The sequence below is a fragment of the Eschrichtius robustus genome, chromosome 12 (assembly GCF_028021215.1).
Source record: "Eschrichtius robustus isolate mEscRob2 chromosome 12, mEscRob2.pri, whole genome shotgun sequence".
NCBI classification, from domain to species: domain Eukaryota; kingdom Metazoa; phylum Chordata; class Mammalia; order Artiodactyla; family Eschrichtiidae; genus Eschrichtius; species Eschrichtius robustus.
In genome coordinates, this window is record NC_090835.1 from 2,003,864 (window position 1) to 2,009,407 (window position 5,544).

Genomic DNA, 5,544 nt, shown 5'->3' on the forward strand with positions numbered 1-5,544 from the left:
CCTCCAGGTCTGGGCTGCCTGTCTTGAGGCCGTGCCTGCACTGGGACCTGAGTGAGGTTCACAGTCACTGCAGGGGACGGGGTCCCGAAACACGCAGCCCTGGTGTGGGAGGGCTGGGACCAGCGGCGGCCCGTCTGGGAGCTGAGGAGGTGGCGGGGCTGTCCTCCCGTGGCCCCCGCACCCACGGCTGCGGATCAGGGCTGACGCGGCAGGGCCGCGGCGCCGGCCTGTGGGGAGCACACACAGGATGTCCGGGAGTCGCTCCAAACCCGCCATCCCGGCCGAGTCTTTCCCTCCCGGTGGGGAGAACCCACAGCAGAGGCCGCAGCTCCGGGCAGAGTTGGGGGGGCTCCCCACCCTCAGGAGGGGTTCTGGGCGTGTCGGCAGAGCCATGTGGCTGCCGAGGTCCCGGCGGGCCTCCCGAAGGAGACTGGGGGCAGCGGAGCAGTGCCAGCCTGAGCGAGGGGGTGACCGTCAGCGTGTGACCTGCCTTAGGATGTTCCCGAGCCAGGGTGGAGGGGGTCAGGCGGAGGCCGGGCAGGGTGGGGAGTGGCCGTGGGGAAGGTGACGTGGGGCTTCAGAGCTGTGAGGGGGAGGGGAGGGGAGGGCACAGGACTGGGCGGGGGGCTTCCCTTCCCTGGAGGCAGGGCTGGAGGGGCCCCTCGGCCGAGCCCCTGGGTGAGTGTGTGCCGGGAGCAGAGAGGGTCAGGGCTGGAGCGCTGGGAGCCCCGGGGGCCGGGCAGGGTCAGACTCAGCCCTGGGATCCACACCCAGCCGGGAGCTGGCCCCAGGCAGGGGCTCAGGAGCGAACTCAGTGGGGACTTGGAGCAGGTCCCTCTGGACACCGGCCTCAGGTTCCCTGTCTTAAAGGCCAGGACTGGACCTGCTGCCCTCGAGTTCCCCCCGGGTCTGGGCAGTCCCATGGGGCAGGCAGAGGCGAAGGGGGGGCCTTGGGACAGACTGGCCCTGGGGAGCGTTTGGAGGGCCCAGCGCAGACGGCCCAGTTACGGGGTTTTCGTCCAAGGGTCACATGTGGGTGGGGCTCCTTGCATTCAGTGAGAGCAGGCGGTTCAAGTGACAGGTGTTTCTTATCCCTGGAAAGATGGTGGGCAGGTGCATGGAGCTCGGCCCACCTGGACAGTCCCCCAGTCTCCTCCCCTCGGCCCCCCAGGGTCTCGCGGTGGCTTCCCCGAATGGGATGCGGGCAGCACAGGACTCGGTGTCTGGCGTCCGAGGAAACGGGGGCTCTGCTGATGATGCACAGGTGTCCCTGGCAGAGGTGGGCCCAACCCCAGGCTGCTTTCTGTGCTGCAGGCCCCGGTTACCTGTCTGCCAGGGGCTGGAGAGGAGGTCTCTGCAGGGCTCCCCCAGGCCTGGAACAGCAGGGGAGTGTGGCCACTGGGGAGGTGTGGTCTCCATGGCCCAGCTCCACGGAAACTTCGACAAAATCTGTTTCGTGGTTTATACCAGCTTAGGCTCTGCCCCCAGTTTCCCAAACAGAGATATACGTGTCCATGGACTTCGCTCCCCTTCCCTCTCCCCTCTGCCCCACCGGCCCAGGTAGTGAGTCTGAAACACCAATCTCCTCCTGTCATGCCTTAGACTCCTACAGCAGCCCCACCCGGGCCCCGCAGAGCCCTCCTCCCCTGCACCCCAGCCCTCTGCACTCTGCCCCGAGCCCACGTGCTCTGGCTCGGGCAATTTGTAAACCTGGACGAGATTAAAACCTTTCAGGGCGAGGGGGCCCATTTCGTTTCCTCCCAGACCGCCCCATGCCCACCCCATCCTCTGCCACCATTCGCATCTCACTGCTTCCTCCCAAAGCCCCTGCTCATACTAACGGAAGCAGTGACAGCAGAATCCAGCCGGGGGGCATCAGGTCCACTAAAGAGCAGACAGGTCCACGGTGGGGGTGGCGGATTTTCACATCTGCTCCCCTCCTGCCTCACCCTCTCGCACTCTCCCCCGCAGAAGAAGGCAGACTGTAGAGGAAGGGTCTCCTGTAGGGCTGCCCCTGGCGCTTTTCTGCGTCACCAAGCCTGCGATTCACCCCAGGGAGACGAGCTGGGCCCCAGGTCCCTCTGGGGGGACCGGGTAGGACTGTGTGAAAACTAGCACGTGTGAGGGGCTGGGAACTAGGGCAGGAGCCTCAGGGCAGGGGGGCAGAGGGGAGCAGAGGCAGTGGGAGAGGTGAGAGGGGCTTCCCAAGGGGCCGGGGCTTGTCCCTGGCGTCTGTCTAGCAGGCCCACTTGGTACGGGCAGGGGGGCTGGGGGCCAGCGGGAAGCTGCGAGGGGAGGAAGCCAGGGCACCCCTCCAGGGCGGGCACAGCACCTGGGGTAGGAGGGCACCGTGGGGCTGGCGGAGGTTGGGGCGGAGGTGCTGAGCCCGGTGACCCTGTGTTTCCAGTCAGAGCGTCCTGTGTGCGACTGGTACCTTGGAATGAAGCAGGGCTCCTTTGGCCTCTGTTAGGAGGTTTGGGGGCACTGGGAGGGGAGAGCGGACGTCTGACGTTTCTCTGGCCACCGGGCGGCTGCCCCGAGGAGTCCTCCCAGCCCTCAGCCGGCACCAGCCCAGGGCACCTAAGTCTACAGCTGCTGTGGCGTATTTTTGCATTCTTGCTGCTTTCAGTTCTTTAACATCTTGCAGCAAGCACTCTTCTGTATTAAGAACACAGGGCGTCATGGCTGGTGTCTGGTCTTCGTGGTGTTTTCCACCTTCGTTTCTGACCAGGGCCACGTTTTCATCCCTAGCCTGGGCTCTTCCAAAGAAAGAAAACTCGGACGATATCGTTAGAGGCTGTATATTTTAATAATGGTGACTGTAGAAGGAAAGGAAAAGATGAAAAAAGAAGGAAGGAAGGGGGAGAAAGTCTCTCTCTCACCACTTGGAGGAGTTCTGATCCACGCAACGCTGGGGTCACAGCAGGTGCTTCCGTATGTCAGCTAGGATGGTGCCACCTTGTGGCGATAGCACAAACAGTGAAAATTCGTTCAGCTCACCCCCGTTAGCTTTAAGAACGTTAAATTCTTGACACATTTAAAAGATTTGGGGATGTGCATTATTTAAATTTTTGGGCCTTGGACTTCCCTGGCAGTCCAGTGGTTAAGACTCCACGCTTCCAATGCAGGGGGTGCAGATTTGATCCCTGGTCGGTCGGGGAACTAGGATCCCACACGTCATGTGGTGCAACCAAAAAAAAAAAAATTGGGGGGCATTAAGTGAGACATCATAAACATTTTTTAATTACTCCATTTCAAAGGTGCATAATTCATTTTCAGATAAAATGCCACTGTGCTATCCAAGAATTTACCACCAAAGAGAGGAAATGCAGTTATTTTTTAACAGCATTCCTGAGATATACTTGACATACCATAAAAACCTACTGCGAGTGTACAACTTAATGATTTTAATAAACCTCCTGGGTCATGCAGCCCTCACGACAGTCCAGTTTTAGAGCAATTCCATCACCCCACAAATGCAAATGGTGGCTGTGTTTTCTGGCAAAGTCCATACCCAGGCCAACACTCCCCACCCCAAACCAGTTCCAGGCAAGGCCAGTGGAGAGGCCAGTTCAGCTGGCCAGCCACTTGCCCAGTACACCCACAGCTGCCCAAGCCTCCTCCCTCTCCCCGTGCCTGTGGTTGGTGGGACTTTGGCCCCTCCTGGAGCCACCTTTCCCCTCCTCCTCTCCACCTGGTGCTGTGGATAGCCACTGGGACAGACGTTGTTTTCTGGGGTCCTGGGCTTTGACGTGTCCCCGCTTCCCAGAGCCAGCCCAGCAGGGGGGAGAGCCGTCCATCCCCTGTCCTTCAGCCTACTTCTGCCTTGGATGGAGGCTATGTCCTTGGCTCCAACGTGATGTAACAAAGCTGGGCTCCCACACCTGCTTTCCCTGGCACTTGGGGAGCTCCTGTCTGGTGCTGTTGGGTCTTTCTCATGGGAGTGGAGATCAGTAACTCTTCCCCCATCTCCGTGGGTCTGCCTTTGCCTCCTGGTCCAGTCTCTTCCCCACTTGGCCAGTAAAGCTGGTCAGGGTCCTTGGGGGTCCTAGTCCTGGTGAACTTGCTTTCTGTGGTCTCCTTAAGCTACAGGAAGGCCATCTTCCCTTTTCTACTGGGGAGGATATGGATTTTTCTCTGCTTTGTTCACTGATGGATTCCAAGGCCTTAGAACAGTACCTGACCCATAGCAGGCATTAATCTAATTTTAAAATTACATGGAATTGAAGTTCTGCGGCCCCTTTGTAAGGGTACTGTCTGAAGAGGGCCGGGGTGTTCTCAATTCCCTTCCATCTGGGTAACTGGGGAGACTTTGGGGAAAAGGTCCTATGTGATCTATTTTAAGCTCCTGATAGACATTTGGGTCTCACTTCTCTGAGGAGCCCTGGTTCAGCAGGCCATCTGGGGAGCGGGTCTGCCCTAACACAGAACTCCCCATGAAGCTCCCTTGTTCCTCAGCTCAGGTGGGTCAGTTCCCCCAACTGGACCCAAATCCCCAACTGAGCCAGCCCATCCTGAGACGGTTGGGCAGCTGCTTCCACCACTGCTAGGCTGCCTTTTGGGCTTTGGAATCCCCCAAACCTAGCCTCCCACCAAACGGGGCTCCCTAATTCCACTCTCCCAGAATCCTGGGGCGGGGGGGTCACCTTGAGCACACAGCCCCACATGGATTCTGGCCTCCTCCCCAGTTCTGTAGCCAGTTTACTTTTTGGCCTCATGGAAGCCTTCCCTTTTCCTCCTTGCAGTGTGCGCCAGGCCTTTCCCTTCTTCAGTACAGGAAAAGTGCTACCGCCTCTCCCATCCTCTGTTAGAGGGATTCTGCAGCCCCTTTGGTGTGAGCACTGAGGTGACCCAGTGGTCTCCCTTCCCCAGAGATCCATTCTAAAGGAGGCCATTCTGGGCCCAAGGGCTGGGTTAACAGGCCACCCTTCCCTCGAGCCCACTCCTTCCTGTGGGTCTGGGAGAGACCAGGTAGGAGAACCCAGGTTGGTAGGAGAGCCCAGTGAGCTGGCTAGGCCTGGGTGAGCGGGAGGTGCGGGGGCGGGGGGGCGGGGGGGAAGAGGCGGAGGCAGAGGATAAATGGGCGGTGGGGGGCGCGGCGGGTACGGGGCTCGGTGCTGTGGGCGGGCTTAAGGGCGGGGCCGAGGAGTGTTAACGGGCTGAGGGCAGCCCTGAGGGCGCAGTCGGGATGGGGACGGGGTCGGGCGCCGTGCTGGGGGCGGAGTCTGGCCGGGGCGGGTCTGAAGGTGGATTCTGATTGGGTCAAGTCTGAGGGCGGAGTCTCATTGGAGGCGGGCCAGAGGCAGTGCCGAGGGCTCAGTAGGCCTGGGGGCGGGACTTAGAACAACGCTGGAAGAGTACGGCCGGGGGCGGGCCCGGGGCGGTGCCCAGCGTGGCCCTGAGGGCCGGACTGGCCTGGCGCGGCGCGGAGGGCCGGGCCAGGCGAGTCCGGGGCGGGGCCGCGGCCGCGGGGTCTGGCCGGCCGGGCTGGCCGGGGCGGGCCGGGGCGGGCCGGCCGGCGGGCGGTGGCGCCCCTTCCCCAGG